This window comes from Pteronotus mesoamericanus, unplaced genomic scaffold, assembly GCF_021234165.1.
Source record: "Pteronotus mesoamericanus isolate MK-2021 breed Mesoamerican mustached bat unplaced genomic scaffold, CSHL_Meso_final contig_182, whole genome shotgun sequence".
NCBI lineage: Eukaryota > Metazoa > Chordata > Mammalia > Chiroptera > Mormoopidae > Pteronotus > Pteronotus mesoamericanus.
The window spans coordinates 24498665-24516646 of record NW_026555078.1 but is presented as its reverse complement, the minus strand read 5'-3'; the positions used below and the strand labels follow the sequence as shown (position 1 = coordinate 24516646).

The 17982-nt window shown below is 36.2% G+C and overlaps 1 protein-coding gene across 4 annotated transcripts in view; it reads left to right on the top strand.

Moving 5' to 3' along the window:
• FUT8 (fucosyltransferase 8) overlaps window positions 1-17982 on the top strand; it is a 181483-nt gene that overhangs the window by 49760 nt on the left and 113741 nt on the right. Inside the window, exon 3 of one of the 4 annotated variants that reach the window (XM_054567423.1) lies at window positions 6228-6321. The exons of the other annotated variants lie outside the window; for them this stretch is intronic. The gene's annotated coding sequence lies outside the window, so the exon portion shown is untranslated. The remainder of the gene's footprint in view (window positions 1-6227; window positions 6322-17982) is intronic. 4 annotated transcript variants of the gene reach the window in all.

Genomic DNA, 17982 nt, shown 5'->3' with positions numbered 1-17982 from the left:
CTTAGGGGAACTCCTTTGTAGATAACTGTCTTCTTTTCTCTTTCTACTTTTAAGATTCCTTCCTTATCTTTAATCTTGGGTAATGTAATTCTGATGTGCCTTGGTGTGTGCTTCCTTGGGTTCAACTTCTTTGGGACTCTCTGAGCTTTTTGGACTTCCTGCAAATCTATTTCCTTTGCCAGATTGGGGAAGTTCTCCTTCATTATTTTTTCAAACAAGTTTTCAATTTTTTGCTTTTCCATTTCTCTTTCTGGCACCCCTGTGATTCAGATGTTGGAATGTTTCAAGTTGTCCCAGAGGTTCCTAAGTCTCTCCTCATTTTTTTGAATTCTTGTTTCTTTATTCTGTTCTGGTTGAATGTCTATTTCTTCTTCTGCTCCAATTTTTTTTTATCTGAGTCCCAGTTTCCTTCCCTTCACTGTTGGTTCCCTGTATATTTTTCTTTGTTTCACTTTGCATAACCTTCACTTTTCCCTTTGTTTTGCAACTATATACAACCATTTCTGTAAACATCCTGATTACCAGTGTTTTGAACTCTGCATCTGAAAGGTTGTTTATCTCCCCATTTCTTAGTTCTTTTTTTGGAGCTTTGATCTGCTATTTCATTTGGGCCATATTTCTTTGTCTGGGTGCACCTATTACATTGTGGGCAGTGGAACCTTAGGTATTCACCAGGGTGGGGCAACCCAGGTCGCAGAGTTGTGGCTCTGTATGTGGGGGAGGGGTCAGAGAAGGAACAATGCTGCTTACTTATCTGGCCTTCAGTCACTTTCCCCACTACTCACAAGCAAATTGGGCCCTGAGATGCTCCCGCCTGACCCCCCGCACTGGAGTACAGCACACTGATTTTTTTTCCTTTACTCTTACCTCATTTTTATTACCAATAATTATACTTTCCTCCTGAATGATTTTAGAATGTTTTGGGAAAGTATTGATAAAGATAGTATTATTTTGTGGTTAAGAGTGTAAACTCTTAAACAAGACTGTGTAGATTCAGTTTTTAACATTGCCACTTATTGGTTGCATGTAGAACACGTGTTTTTTTTTTTTTTTTTAGAACTCCTACCTCAGTTTCCTTATCTGTAAAACAGGGATTATAAAATTATCTACTTTACAGACATGTGTTGAGGATTAAATAATTTTTTAGAGAACAATGCCTGCCAATATTACATACTGAATAAATAATAGTTATTACTAAGTATTAGTTATTCATTCACTAAAATAGTATTCCCAATAAGCTATAATAGACTCTAAAAGTAAAAAAAAAAAAATGATAATTAAGACTTTAGAAAAAATTCAATTTAGGAAGTTGTTTTTTGGCTGGAATTTGAACTCACACAGATACAGTCTTTTCCAATTGTAATAAAACAGTGTTTTTAAACTTTAATGTGCATACAGATTACCTGGGGATCTTGTTAACATGTAGAGTCTTAAAGGTTTTGGAATAAGCCTGAGATGCTGCCTTCTAACAATCTCTCTAGGTAATCTGGATGTAGCTAGTCCTTAGACCATACCTTGAGTAGTAAAGTTATGGGATATTCCATTAAGTGGGTCTCAGTCCTTTTGTCAGTACGCTATAAACACTTGGGTATTTTTTTTTCTAAAAAAATATGCCTCAGTTTTATCTCAGGCCAGTTAAATTAGATCTCTGGATTAATACTCTAGTCATCATCATCATCATCATTTTTGTAAAAAATATTCTAGGTCATTCTTCTGTGTAAAGAGCATGCAGAGTTACTGCCTTAGTGATTTTAAGGAGAGTCAGTAAGCTAAGAAGGTACATTTTATATCTTTATTTACTTTATCATTTTCATTTATCATTTATCATTTATTCTATCATTTTAAACACCTGTAGGGATGATAAAGCATAGTTGGTCAGAACTCTTAGACTGGGAGGCAGTTATTTGGTTGGCTTGAAGTTTTCTTTTTACTAGACTGGCCTAAAATGTTTGACTCATTGAACCTTTCTTCAGGTTGCCACTTATTTTCTGTTGCTTTCATCATTTTTGAGATCTTTGGGATTTCCCTAGTTTCTCAACAGTTTCCTGAAAGTATAGTAATTTGAACTCAGTAAAAAAATGCTTTAACAAGCTGAACAATGGCAGTGGCAGAAGAATAAAGTTCCATGCACTTCTCAAACTCTGATTTTTTATTATTTAAGGGAGGGACTTATTTTGTTTTAGACTTTTTCTTGGCCTTTTCTTTATGTTTTTGGGCACTAACGTGTTTTCTACCATGGTTTTTTTTTTTTTTTTCAGTGTATTACTTTCTTAGGTTGTGTTCCCTCTGCCTTCTTTCTCAGCTGTAATTCTTGCATACATGTCCTATTGTGCATCTATATTTTGGGGGAGAAGCAGTAAATATTTTCTCATGGATGGTCATGTTTCAGAAAAACAGTTTTCCAAAGTGCAAGATCATGATGAATTTTATTCCATCTATTCATGATGTATCAGATAGAGTCTGGACAGGGAAATAATCCATACTAGAAAGATCAAGAAAATTTTAATATGGGCAATGGGTTATATAGTTGTTGGAGGGCTTACAAAGCAAAAGGGGAACACTGGAATAACAGACAATAATTGCAGAAAGCAGCAACCACCCATCGGGCTTGGGGAACAAAGAAGAACTTGAAGTAGATTTGGGGCTCAATACCTTTGGAGGGGGTACTGCTTGGATGTTGCTGATACTTCTGAGGGGTACTTCTGAGAGTGCCGTTACTGAGATTGAGGGCCTATGCTGGGGCTATGCTGAGTGGAAAAAGCAAGCGTGTAGTGCCCTTACTGGGAGTGTGAGAAAGCTAGCTGGCAAAAGAGAAAAATCATTTCCAGACTTCTGTTTTTAGCATTACTGAGCTGAGTATTGAAGGGTGAATTTGGAGCTGAGAGACAATAACTGAATAACTAGCAGATATAGCCTTCTCCTTCCTCCCTGCTTACATGACAGCGTAGGCGTTTGGTGTTTTGGTCCCTTTTTTAGTCACTGGGATCCCACATGATTTTAGTGTCCAGCATGTGGAATGAGAGGAGTTATTATTATTTTAAAATTAATTAGTTTAATTAACGTGATTTGGGGGCATGAGACGGGACCACTTGTTGTAAGGTTACTTTGTCATGGTCTTTCTTGGGACCTGCAATTTAGTCAGATACACATTTCTTTGGGTGTCAAGGACTTTCTGTTTTTCAAGATTCTTTATTTAAAAAATAAAGAAAAAAATTGTGGGAGGAATAAGGATGCTATAAACCAGAGATTAAAAATTGGTTGCTTAGTGGCCAAACAGTGACCTGCAGTGGGAACTAGTCTTCGAACTGATTTTACTCTTCTGATTCTAATATATTCTTCTTCCATAAGAGCTTCTCAGATTTTAAAGTGCATATGAATTATTTGGGGATCTTGTTAAAATGCAGATTCTAATTGAATATGTCCCTGGATAGGGCCAAAGATTCTGCATTTCTCATAAGCCCTCAGGGAAGGCTGAAGCTACTAGTCCCTAGAGAAGACTTCTCTCTTTTGTGCTTTGAGAACCACTGATCTGGCTTTGATGCACTTTGGCACTGGGTTTGGGTACTGGGTTTGAACTGGGTTTGGGAACTGGCTTTGAATGGTGAGTGATCATACTGCTGATGGAAGTGGAGTCCTTGTGGTGTCATTAGAAAAAGCATTTTAAGGGATCCACAAGGGAGGATGAGATCTGGTGATAAGATTTATTTGGGTGCTTGATGCAAAATCAAAAGAGTGCCTCTCCTGGGTTCCCCATATCCCATTTCTATCCATCCCACCATGGAAAATCAGGGCCAGATATAGAGCCAATGTCCAGAGATCCTGTGCATGCCAAGGCTAATTCAGGCTAGTCTTTCTCATCATCTGACTAGCTAAGCCTGTGTTCCTGGCTGTGCTGTTGCATCCAGGCTCCCACCTGGGGCCTATGTTTAGAATCTGTTGGGGCCACATGGTTATGGACAGAAAACATGTGAGCGCATGGGTGAGTGTGAGAGAGAGAAAGAGAGAGATGTCTTCTTTGTTCCCCTGGGGTTATAACCAGGAGCTTTTTCAAAATAAAAAATGAACTACCCAAGCTTTTGTGGACTTATGATAGGTCCACACTCCCTATTTTGACTGACAGACCTCTATGCTCAAGGATCTCTCCTTGCAACCCCCAACAGTTCAGTGCTGGAGGCTGACAGTGCTGCTGGGGAGATTTTCTGTGCTCTGAGGATTGTCCCATGGGGTTTGTGAAGGAGTTTGTAAATGCTATAGCCTTCTGGCTAAGCAAACAGGCTATGCTCCCCAGTTTATTAAACTTGGTGTCTAATTCCCTTTGCTCTCTTTCTAATAACTAGTTAACTGCCTACGGTAAAATCATAAAGTAAGAGTTTCTAGCAGCCTGCCTAATTTTCTAGAAGTTTTTGAAAGAAATTTTCTAAGATTTTGAGGAATCTTAGTAGAGGCATTAATAGTTGTTTCTTTCCAGGTGGGAACAGAAGGGCATATGCCTCTGAATAAGTTCACTTCTCTTCCATAATTTAGATGTTATCCTGGATACATAGTTTCAATAACTGTGTATATGTTTAATGGAAAGTGACTTACAGGAAATAGACTAGAAGGACAAGGAGCAAATCCATTCGTCAGATGTCTTGCCTTGATTAAATAGGCTATCTGTGGATTCAAAAATTGCATTTGGTTTGAATTTCATATTACAGTTGATCCTTAAACAATGTCAGAAACCTGTGTATAACTTTGACTCCCCAAAACCTTAACTACTTATTGACAGCAAAGCAGTGGATTAACACATATTTTATGTTATATATATCACATATTATATTCTTACAATAAAGTATGCCTGGGAAAAGAAACTGTTATTAAGAAAATCATAAATGAAAACAAACTTACAATATTTATTGAATAAACTCTGCATATATGTGGACCAGTGCAGTTTAAACCCATGTTATATAAGTATCAACTATAATTCTATTTCCCCACTTTTGACACTTTTATATATTTAAGCTTGTTATTAAAAGTTTAGAGTCTTGACATGAGCCAAATAAATGGTAGTCTGGTTTTTTGAAAAAGAGTTTATTTATTTATTTTTAGAGAGAGGGGAAGGGAAGGAGAAAGAGAGGGAGACAAACATCACTTGGTTGCCTCTCTCATGCCCTCAACTGGGGACCTGGCCCGCAACCCAGGCACATGCCCAGACTGGGAATTGAACTAGTGACCTTTCAGTACACAGGCCGGTGCTCAGTCCTGTGAGCTACACCAGCCAGGGTGGTAGTCTATCTTAATGGAACTCTGAATGCAGCCCAAATTTATGAAGTTGTTAATTGTTCTTTGCATTTGGATTTTACTATACCTCAAGGCATACGTGACTACATAAATAAAAAGTTAATCTCTTCTTCAGTTACCATCCTTCAAGAGCCTGTCTCTGCCCACTTCTTCCACCCTTATTGGGTCTTTCCTTTTATCTTTACAGACAGATTTGCAAAGATCCTAAGTACTTTCTGTCTGTTGATTCTTTATATGAATGTTATCCTTAAATTTTTAATTCAGGCAAGGAATAATAATTCAGGCTATAAGTAGAGAACTGATTGGTCCCTTTTTCAGGTGAGGTGAAAGGGTTAAAATGGAAGTTAACAATTCAGGGGATTCCTATGGAAAAGTGGGTGAAAAAAACAAAGCATTTTGACTGGCACATAGAAACCCTTGCATGCACACAAATGTCCATATTTGAATATTTATAGAAGGTAATCTGTCAAAATTACTGTTATTTTAATTTACTAAGTTTGGCTGATTGCTGCAGTTGTATGTTAGTTGAATTCTAGATGAGGCACTGTAAATACGATTTGGTGTGGGGCATGCTTTTTGTCCTTGAAGCTGTGTGGATATTCCTGTCCTGTCCCCCATCCTGCTCCCCACTCCCCCATTTTTTCTGAATTTTAATATTCTTTTTTTAGGGAAAAAAATTTTAAGTGAGGTAATAATGGTACATAGTAAAGAACAATTTTTTTAATTAAAAAAAGTCCTGTAGACTTCGAGTGATCAAGAATTGTTTAAATAGAGTTAATTATTTATCCAGTCTTTGTTTCAAAGGAGCTATCCCTGGAGGACTTAAACCTAGAGACAAGTATCTCATTTGAATGGCCTTAGGAGGTTTTATATGAGCTATATCAACAAAGAAAATGTATAATTGTAGATAATTAGTGTTACCCCTTTCTTTTGTCTCATTTGAACAGTCTATAATTTCAGTGACCCAGATTCAAGCAATAATATCTTTCTTTGGAAATATCATGTGGTTTTGTCAGCTTCATATGTTCTAGGGGAATGAAGGTAAGCCACTTTTCAGTTATTATTGAAATAACTTTGTTAGTTTTCTCTTTTTAAAAATTAGTAAACCCTTTCTCTTTGGGTTCAGAAAACACTATATTGTTTATTGATGCTGTCTCATTTTCTCAAAAGATTCCACTGAGACTATTATTTGAGCTCTAGAGATGACACACTGACTTTCTAAGCATCCTGACTTTTTTGAAGCAGGACTACATTCTGTGCTTTATTTGCTAGGTTCTCTTGTCTTTTTTTACATAGCTATTCTTACCTTAATAGTTTGTTTTTACATATGTAACCACCAAACATGACTAAGTTTTAATTTTTTTGTATTTTGCTTTTGATGTTTTCATTTATCTCTTGTGAACTGATATAATTGGATTTTTTTTTTTGGTTATTACTTTAACTAGAAATTATTTCAGATACTAAGTCTTAGTTTCAATACTTAGATATTGACTTTGTTTTGGGGTTTCAGGAATATATTTTATGTTTAGCAGATTAAGTGTGGAATTTTTTTTAGAGCATTCTTTTCTATCTTTCATGAGCATCCATCTTCATTCTTATTTGACAACTGTGTTTTGGGGCTGATTAATCTTTTTTCTAGGAGCTTTTATATATTTCACTTGTTACTGAGGTCACATTTCCCAGTTCTTTTTGTGACCATTCCCAAATCATCTCCCATGTACAAGTATCTCACCTTAACTCTTCATTATACTTGTAGGAAAATTATTCAAGTCTGTAGCTATCTTCTGACTGAAGAACAAGATTATTAATAATTCCATAAGATGTTACCCTAGCTCCTAATTTTGTCATTACACCATCTGTTCATGTATATAGGGCTCAGAAATGTCTTTTGTACCTAATGCATTGAAGACATGGAAATAATAAAATAAAATTTGCATATGTGTAAAGTGAAGTAATACTAATATGTTCCATTGGGTTTGGCCATTCTTGCATTTTTTGCTATGTTTGGAGACTTATTTTGCAACATACTTTAAATTCCTTAAGGTGAATTAGATATGTTCATCTTATTTAACCAGCATGCTTTTGGTTAAGTATGATAAATCTCAGTTGAATAGAATTTAAGTTGGTAATATAAAAGTAATGAGCTGTTTTACAGTGTGATATTGAAAAAAATTTAACTATTTATTGCTATAAGAACAGAAAGCACTCTACAGTGGATAAAGATGTCCTAAGGAAATTAAGTTTGATACAGGTTAATTCCACAATTTTAGCAAATGTTGGGAATTTGGCACCTGAATGTCAAATTTCACATACAGACTTTTGCTTTCTACTGATTTTTTTCTTCCACAGGAAGAATCTTAAAACTTAAACTAGTTCAGAAGAGATTATAATGCTATTTTAGGAATTAAGAAATAGGTTTTATTTTTTACAGATTAATTGAGCACTAAGGGTAATCAGTGAATTGCAGTATGCCCTGATTGATTTTTTTAAGTCCTTAATGGAAACTCAATATTTAGGTGTTTATTTAGGAAATACAGTAGTTTGTAATAATGATTTCTACAATATTTGATTGTCCCATTTTAATTGCTTCAGAAAGGATGAAGTGTATTACTTAATAGCTTACGTTTTAGCATTATATATAGGGTGAACACTATGCTTAATCATATTTTAGGAAATTTGTATGCCATTGAGACATTCAGATTTGCATTTTTTCCTCTCAGTACTATAGGAGCATTATCACTTTATCAATTATTAAAGGTTGAAAATAGAAATTTTCTTTTGTGGTTTTCAGTTCATCATTTAAGGAGCTTTTAGAAGTTACCACTCTCATCTAACAACAAGTAGAACACTGAACAGACTGAAAGATCAACACATCTTCTTAGGTGTGTCAGAGCAGGGGGGTCAGAAAAATCCCCTAGTGCTTTCTCTAGGGGAGGGGAAAGTAACCATTTGGAAATGTGCCAAGGCATTTTGTTTTTCTTAAGTTCTGCCATCAGGAGTTCCTGGAGATCAGGAACAAGACAGGGATGTCCACTTTCACCTCTCTTATTTAACATACTGTTGGAAGTCCAAGCCAAAACAATCAGACAAGAAGAAGAAATAAAGACACCCAAATTGGAAAGGAAGATGTATAACTGACATTTGCAGATGACATGATACTTTATATAGAGAACCCTGAAGATTCCACCAAAAAACTACTAGAACTGATAAAGGAATTCAGTAAAGTAGAAGGATACAATATAAATATCCAGAAATCAGTTGCATTTTTATATGCCAGTAGTGGCCTATCAGAAAGGGAAACTAAGAAAACAATCCCATTCACAATTGCTTCAGAAAGAATGAAATACCTAGGAATAAATTTAACCAAGAATGTAAAAGACCTATAGTCAGAAAATTTTAAGACACTGAAGAAAGAAATTGAAGAAGATACAGATAAGTGGTAGCATATACCATGTTCATGGACAGGAAGAATTTACATCACTAAAATATCTATACTACTAAAGCGATCTACAGATTCAGTTCAATTCCTATCAAGATGTTACGGAAAGCCAGACTCAAGACACGATTCAGGGAACAGAGTAAGCCTTTATTCACACGCGCGGGCTCAGAGGAGGCAGTCTCCAAATTCTGAGCCCCGAATCGGGGTTAGATAGGGGTTTATAAGCCCTAGCATTCTGGTGGGAAACGGATGGGCTTCCCAGGTGGGGGAAGGGATTAGCATTCAGATGGGAGATTGATGTGCTACCCAGGCGGGGGAAGGGATGTGAAAACGGGCTACAGAAACAGATAAGCAATGATTAACAGTTAACCTGGGAGGGGGTCTCTGGCTGGGCTGTTCCTCTTAAATCATCTTGCCCTTATCAAAGATACCAGTGGCATATTTCACAGAACTAGAACAAATATTCCAAAAATTCATATGGAACCACGGAAGACCCCAAATAGCAACAGCAATCTTGAGAAAGAGGAGCAAAGTTGGAGGAATCAAACTACCTGATATCAAACTATACTACAAGGCCATAGTAATGAAAACAGCATGGCACTAGTATAAAAACAGACATGGAGATCAGTGGAACAGAGTAGAGTCCAGGAATAAATCCTTGGCTTTATAGCCAATTCACATTTGGCAAAGGAGACAAAAACATACAATGGGCTAAAGATAGTCTGTTCAATAAATGATGTTGGGAAAATTGGATAGATACATGCAAAAAAAGTGAAACTAGACCACCTTCTTACACTACATAAGAATAAACTCAAAATAGATTAAAGGCTTAAATGTGAGACTGAAAACCATAAAATCCTAGATGAAAACATAGGCAGTAAAATCTCTGACATTTCTTGTAGCAATTTTTTCCTGATATATCTCCTTGGGCAAGGGAAACAAAAGGAAAAATAAACAAATGGAACTACATTAAACTAAAGGGTTTTTGCATAGCAAAGGAAACCATTAACAAAATGAAAAGACAGTCCACTGAAGAGGAGAAAATATTCACCAGTGATACATCTGATAAGGGGTTACCATCCAAAATTTATAAAGAACTTACAAAGCTCAACACCAAAAAAAAACAAACAGTCCCATTAAAACATGGGCAAAGGACCTGAATAGATACTTCTTCAAAAGGGATGTGCAGATGGTCAATAGACATACGAAAGTCAATGAGAAAAATGACTAAGGGGGGAAAAAAAAACCCCAGAAGAAAACATATTCAAGGACTGTGAGACAACTACCGAAAGTGTAACATATGCATAATGGGAATACCAGAGGAAGAATGAGTAAAAGGAACAAAGGAGGTAATTTGAAGCAAAAATGATTGGGAATTTCCCCAAATTAATGTCAGATTTCAAGTCACATATCCAGGAAGGTCAGAGAACACCAAGGAGAGTATGTGCCCCAAAAACTTCAGCTAGGCATATCACCTTACAAGTACAGAAAATCAAACACACAGATAATCTTAAAAGAAGACAGAGGCAGAGCATAAAACCACCTTATCTATAGAGAAGCAAAAGTAAGAATTGTATCTGACTTCAGCGACCACGCAAACAAGAACAGTTCAGTATTTAAATTTTGAGACAAAGCCTGCAACAATCTAGCATTCTGTGTCCTACAAAATTATCCTTCAGAGGTGAATGAGAATAAAGAATTGTTACCAGTCTAAAACTTTGTGTGCCCACAGCTTCAAAAAGGCCAATGTTCAAAATGTGAGAGTTTAGAGTAAGGAAGAGTTTATTAATTGAGAAGGCACCAGCTTGAGAAGAGGGAGGTGCTTGCAGATTCTGCAGTCTGTTTTAGGCAACACAAAGTTCAGGCTTCTTTTAAATGAAGGGAAGGGAAAATGGGAGGGGCTGTTTTGTAAAAACTCAAGCCCCAAGCAGAATTCCTCTATAATTAGCATGTCGAAAGCAGGAGCTATTAGCCTGAAGGCTAGGAGAAAAAACAAGGCCCAACAGCATGGAGTCAAAGACTGAGCCCTCTGTTACACTTAGGTAAACAAAATTTCAGAGAATTTGTTGGCAGTGGTTCTGCCTTGCAGGCCATGTTGAAGGAAATTTGTCAGAGAGGGAAAATTGTGTAGACCAGAATCTTGGATCTATGTTATAAAAAAGGAGCAATGCTAGAGAAATAATAAGTAAAGGTAAAATAAAAATTTACTTTTCTTCTTATTTTTAAATTGACTTTGTTTATTTATATCCTATCCCGAGGACATTATTGATTTTAGAGAGAGGGAAAGGGGGGCAGAAAAAGAGGGAGAAAAACATCGGTGTGAGAGAGGAACATTGATCAGTTTCCTCTTGTATGTGCCCTAACCGGGGACTGTACCTACTGCCTACATATGTGCCCTGATCAGGATTCGAACCCACAACATCTTGATCTATGGGATTTCACTCACTCCAACCAGTTTAGCCACACCAGCCAGGATTATTTTTCTTACTCTTAATTGACCTAACAGATAACATAATGTGTTTCATAATAACAACAATACGTTCAGTGATTATAACATAATGAAGTGAATTGCAGCAATGATACACGAGTTGGGAGGGAAGAGTTAGGAATATTCTAAGGTACTTGCACTACCCATGAAGTTATATAGTGTCATTTGAAAGTGGACTTAAATTAATTGTAAATGTATTATGCAAACTCTAGAGCAATCATTAGAGTGAATAAAGGAGTATAATTGACATGCTAAGAAGAGAAAATGGAATTATAAAATGCTCAGTTAAAACCACAAAAGACAGAAAAAGAGTGGAAGACAAAAAGAACAAAGAACGAGGGCAATGAATAGAAAACAGCAACAAATATGGTAGATATTTATCCAAGTATATCAATAATTTAAATATCGGTGATTTAAATACATCAATAAAAAGACAGAGACTGTCAAAGTGGATTGAAAGCCTGGAGAAAGATATACTGAGACACTATAGGGACTTGGGCCCAGGAGTGGAAAAATACCAGGTGGCCAGGAAGCCAAATTAAGAGCAGCTGAAAGGTGTAAAAACCAAATACAAGAATGTCACCACCCCTTCACTCCCTGCTCAAAAGGAAAAAAAAAAAAAAAGGCAGAATTTTTATCTCCTTTCTAACCGCTTCCTTTTTCTACCTTGACATGGACAATTTCACAAGCCTACCTTTTTCAAAAAGTCTTCCTTTTTCAAAAAGACTGTCTTTTCTTGCTAGCCCACTCTGTCCCCAGCTTATAAAAAGAGCCAAACAGACCCAGCCCCCTAAGGCCAGATCAGAGGACCATCCTTTCCTCTTTGCTGCCACCCTTGTGCTCAAGCATAAGCTTAATAAATACCTGTCTGGAAATTTCTCTGGGATTTCCTTTTAATTTCTACGTTGGGGAACCCAAGAACCCCAACCCCAGTAATAATGACGTGCTAAAACTAATCAAAAGAAAGCTAGAATAGCTAGCTCTTTTAATTTCAGACAGAGGAGACTTAAGAACAAGGGAAAATTTTAAGGATAAAGAGGAACATTATATAGTGATAAAGAGGTCAATTCTTCAAAAAAGATATAGCATCCTTAATATGTATGCACCTAATAGCCGGTCATCAATATATGTGAGGCAAAAAACAAAACAAAACAAAAAAAAACCCACCCAAAAAACCAAACCCGATAACCTGATAGAATTGCAAAGAGAAATAGATGAATTTCTCTTTTCATCAAATGTTTGTTGGTGGTAAAACAGTACCAGGTGTTAGACCTGTGGAGTCAGACCAGAGGTTGGTTCAGCAACCTTGGTAGTTGAGTTATGGCTGAGATAAAATTCAGAGCCAAGACTCAAACTCTAAGAGACAGTTTATTTAGAAAGTCACCACGGTAGAAGAAGTGAGCCATAGAAAGAATGGGCTCAGGAAACAAGTTACAGAGGCAAAAGAAGGACCTTTGGAGCTTAGGTGAAACAGAGTCAAGGAAAACACTTCTGGGGGAAGGATGTGGGGAAAGGCATGGGCATGCTCCATGGAGAAAGCCATATTGGATCATCTGCCTTGAGGGTATTTATCTGGGGATCTGGGTAGGATAATAATTGAATATTCATCAGCTTTCCAGGTGTATCTTTTCAGAGTTGTGGTCTCTACCGATTGGTTGGTTCCAGGCAGGGGGGTCATTAGTCAGTGCAAGCTGGTCCCAGTGTCAGCCATGGCGTCACTTGCCTGGTGTTGCTGCTTTCCTGGGCTTGAAGCTGAAACACAACTGAGGCCTAGGTGTTATCTCTATGGGTTAATGCCTAAGGAAGTGGTCGTGCAAGGGCCCACATGGGAGTTGCATGAGGCCACTCTTTGGCCCCTTGTTCTTTCTTTAAGTGGGTCTACCACATGACAAGTGACATGCCAAGGGAGGAAAGTACAAGGGAGGGTCCAAACTGAATGACCAGCATGTGAAAGATCAGTGGGTCTAAACTGCATAACCAGGGATATGCTAGGGGAGGAAAGGTTACCCTGGGGGCAAGCTCCTTATTTTTCCAGTTTTTCCAGTGCCCATTGCTAGGCACTGGGGGCTTTCTACCCTGGTGACCCTCTGTATCTGGCCATCATCCTTGCTCTGCTCTTGTCATGCACAAATCCACTATTATAGTTGGAAATTTCAACACTCATGTCAGGGAGAAAATCAGTAAGTTTGAACTCAATAGCACCATGCATAAACTGGATATGTTTGACATACCTAGATTACTTCACCCAACAACAGCAGATACTTGTTCTCAAAAATGAAAATGGAATTATTGAGAAACTTCAGGTTCTTTTAGACTAATTTTTTTTTCTGTAGGATTTGCATCATAAACAAATGATCAGAAAAAAGAAAGATGAGAAACTAATTTTTTAAAATACAACAAACTATCACCTTCCTCTCTACGTATTAATACTCTAGGACAAGAATTTTAAAACTGATTTTTTGGTAAAACTTACACTTTTTTTCCCCCCTCAAGTATGGAATAATGAATGAAATATGTATGAGGGTTATATATGAAGGGGGAATCCCCCAACAAAACCTAGAGTTATCTTCTGGTGGGCGAGCCCCTTGTAGTATAGGCTTCCCCACTAGGTGGGTGTTCTAGGAACCCATCTGTCAGTGTACTAAGCTGGCGTTGTTGTGAGAGGCTGTACACTTAAGTGAAAATTTTTTTTGAAGACTCTTTCAACGTATTTGCCCATTTCATGATGGGTGTTTTGTGAGTGCACCTGCCCACATGGAGCTGAGTGTTCAGTAGTTTTTGACCAAAAAATGACATGATCCCCCACCCCATGCCCTACCCTCCCTATTTACCCAATCTCACCCTTAGTGATGTCCCCCACCCCCGTACTGCCCCCATGAAAAAAGTCCACAAAGGGAAAAATGTGTTGCTGATGTAGAAGAGGTGAAACAAACAAAAACAACAACAACAAAAAAAAACCAACAAACAGCAGAAGCACTAAAAGAAGCATGTCAAAATCAATTAGTTTAAAAACTGTTTTAGCAGTGGAAAAACTCTCTATAGGCGTATTGCAGCAAATGGAGAGTACTTTGAAGGTGACTGAAGTTTACACATATAAGAATACACAATTTTTTATAAGTAAATTCTGGGGTTTTGGGTCCTCCCTCATACTTTTATAAGTGAAAGCTACTGTGAAATTTGAATCCTTCATAGCCTGGTCAATGTTTTATAATTATTGATCTTTGCTCCTGAATAATAGAGCTCCAAATGTCCCACTGCCTTACTATTTTGATGGATCTGGTGGAAGAGCAGAAGCCGATGAGAAGAGGGGAGGGGAGAGCGAGAATTTGTAAAGGAAGAGAACGTTTTAACTGGATTTAGAGGGCAATTTTATAGGTTATCAAAGACAAATACTTTGTATGATAAGTTGCTGAACTTTTTAAAGGAGCAATGAAAATTACTTAGGTTTCATTTTTTGTTTGAAATGGTACTGTTTTGAAGGGGACCAAATTTTGCCTTTTGGGATATTGATTTTAAGCTAGTTATTAAGAAACCAAAGACTCAGAAAAAAATGTTGACTGTCCCCTCTTTCCTGCCTCTGTGATTCAGAGGGAAAGGCATAAGGGAATTTTAGGATGTTCTCTTTAGCAGACTAGTTTGAATTAAGGTGCCCTAAGCAAGGGCCTGTTTACTAGATTATTCTCTGTGTTTCATTGGTTCTAGGTTGCTCTTCAGCTACCTACCTGTAAAGTGCCTACCTCTTTGAAATCTCAGATCCTACCCCTCCTTTCTCCTTTGTCCAAAATTACACACACACACACACCCCTTCACCCCCCACTGACCCCCAATTTCAAACATGTGTGAATTCCCTGTGTGAAAATATTAAAATTTTATTTTCTCATGTTAATCTATTAATTTGATTAATAGTCTCTAGCTAGATGACTTTAAAAGGTGGGAGGAAAAGCATTTTTCTTTTTAGTCCCCACAGTTTTTTTCCCATTTCAAGAGCAGCCTTTTCTTTATCCAGTGCCCTTTAGAGCTATGCTTGTGTCGAGCAGGATCATTGGCTTAAGTTAGTGGAATACAGGGGCACTGGGTAAAATGGGGAAAAGTATTTCAGTTTCTTTCTCTAAATTTTAATTCTCATTTTGTGGTGTTTCAAGATTTGACTCCTGGTTCGAGAGAGGGCTACCTTTGCGAAGCTTTTCTAATGACATGAGACATTCAAAATGTTTTCCTGTTGGATTATTGGATTTAGGTTGGGTTGACAGTTATTTGCACATTAAGAGCTATTATCAATGTTATCCTTTGTCTGCAGGTGACTCTTGGTAGTTATCCTACAGGGATTATGAACATAAGTAAGATTCACTGAAGGAATTAGAAATCTTATTAAAATTGATCCAGCAAAATTGTTCCCTTCTTTGTAGGAACAAAACAGAATCAAAAACAAAAATAAAAGAAAACAACATTCCTGCCTTGGATGACAAGTAGTAGGTTAAGGACAAAATCTATCAGTGTGTAATCCCAGAGTTTCTGATTTGTCTTAATTGTTGACTAGCTGAACAAACCTTGATCATGTCATATCACTTCTTACCTTAGTTTCCTCATCTTCAAAGTGGAGACAGTGCTTAATTTAGGTAAGAATTAAGTAAGTTGTGCAAGTGCCTAGTTCAGAACTGGCATGTAATAAGTGCTACTTCTCTTCCTCTTTCCTTTTGGCATCAGTAATATCTAGATTCCAGTCTTTGAATTCACTTTTTACAAGTTGTTAGTGCTCTATTTATTCTCTCTGAAAGTCATTTTCCTTTATCATACAGTTTTCAGTACCTTCTTTATACAGTTGTGGTTGGAATAATTTCCTAGCATAGTCTAGGAATTTTTTGTTGAATCTGAATTTGAATGTTAAACTGCTAAAAAGCTGTATGAATATGGAGTTTTTCTGGATAGATTTTTTGGATACCAAATCCACAATATATATTTTTAGTAATATATAGTAGAAGGTATATAAACAAGGAAAAGTAAATCTCTTTTTATGGGAGAACTCTATAATAGTTTAATTCTTCTTAATGTAATTTATTGGGAAAGTAGGGAAATTATGGATCAAAGGATTTATTTTACTTGAAATAGCTATCTCTAGAAAGAATTATGCATAGGGCACTTAGGCAGTCAAACTCTTTGCTTTTTTATTTTTATCTTAGGTGGCTTTCATTTTTTAATGAGGGATTTTAGTATGCAATAATGGTTTTGTGGGCAGATCTTGGAAAATTCATCAGTACTGAAAATTTTCTAGTTAGGTAATTTCCACAGGAAGAAGTAATACATTAGTATTAAAGTTTATTTTGGTAAATTAAGGTCAAGACTCATGAATGAATTATGTTAAGTGAGTTATGAATTAAATCAATATTATTGTTGAATTTAATTATGTACTAAATCAATATAATTTCTTTCACATAATCATAGAATTGAAATTTATATGTGTGGTATACTGTATTTAAGGTTTCCAGAGTGAAAAACTAAGGAGTTTGTAATTTTAAATATGTTATAGCTCCATGAATTTCAGTTAGATTTGTTTGAATGTGAATCATTTTTGTAAATAATCAGCAAAATATCATTGCCTTCATATTTTGTAGAAGTTAAGCTAGCTTTTATATTTATTCAGATGAATGTAAATTTTAACTTATTTTCTTATACATTTCCCAAAGTTTAGGAAATAATTAGACACACAGCATATTAATTACTTTCAAGAATTCATTTTCTTTGACATGCTATAGCTCTTTATTAGATGGTTGTTAACTAAACTGAAAATATTGCACAAAGTAGAGAACAGTCTTTACATCCATAGCCTTTACCCACAGGGGGGAAAAATAAAACATTAACTGCAGAAATAGCTTCTGTTGAGAAAATAGAGATGAACTTACGTGTGAATGTTAAGGACATATGGGTGTATGGATTGTGGCCATGTTTAAGTATTTTTGCTGTAAGGCAAAGAATTTGCAGAGTTAGAATAAATGCATTGCATGAGTATTGCTAAAATAAAAATATTTTTCATCAAGGGTTTTGTTTATTTTGTATGATGTTTGTTTTTCTTTAAGAAATGAGATAATTAAGAAATTGCATAATTACTTTTTAACTACTTTTTTTCTTAATAATTTAATCTTAAGAACTTAGAATTCTATGATTGTACATTTACAAAATATTATTTGGGCAAGTCATTTATAAAGTAATATCATGGTAGTATATATATTTTTTCTTTTTTGTGGTGTAAATATATACATAAAATCAAACTTATGATTTAACCATTTTAAGTGTATAGTTCAGTGGCATTCAGTATACTTACTGTTGCCAAACCATCACTGCTATCCAACTCCAGAGCTTCTTCATCATCCTAAGCTGAAACTCTACCCATTAAACACTAACTCCTTATTCTCCTTTACTCCCAGTTCTTGTTACCAATATTTATTTTGACTACTCTAGGTTCCTCATACAGTATTTATCCATTTGTGACTGACTGCTTTCACTTAGTGTAGTGTCTTCAAGGTTATCCATGTTGTTTCATGTATCAGCATTTTATTCTTTTAAAGACTGAATAATATTATTTTATGATATACTACATTTTGTTTATCCATTCGTCTGTCAACATTTCTACCTCTTGGCTGTTGTGAATAATGCTGTTATTAGCATTGGTGTGCAAGTATCTGTTCAAATGTGTAACAGAATTTTTGCACGTCATCCTACCCAGTTAGGAGCAAAATTCATGGCTATCATCAATATGCATATTCCTTTCAAGCATATGTTT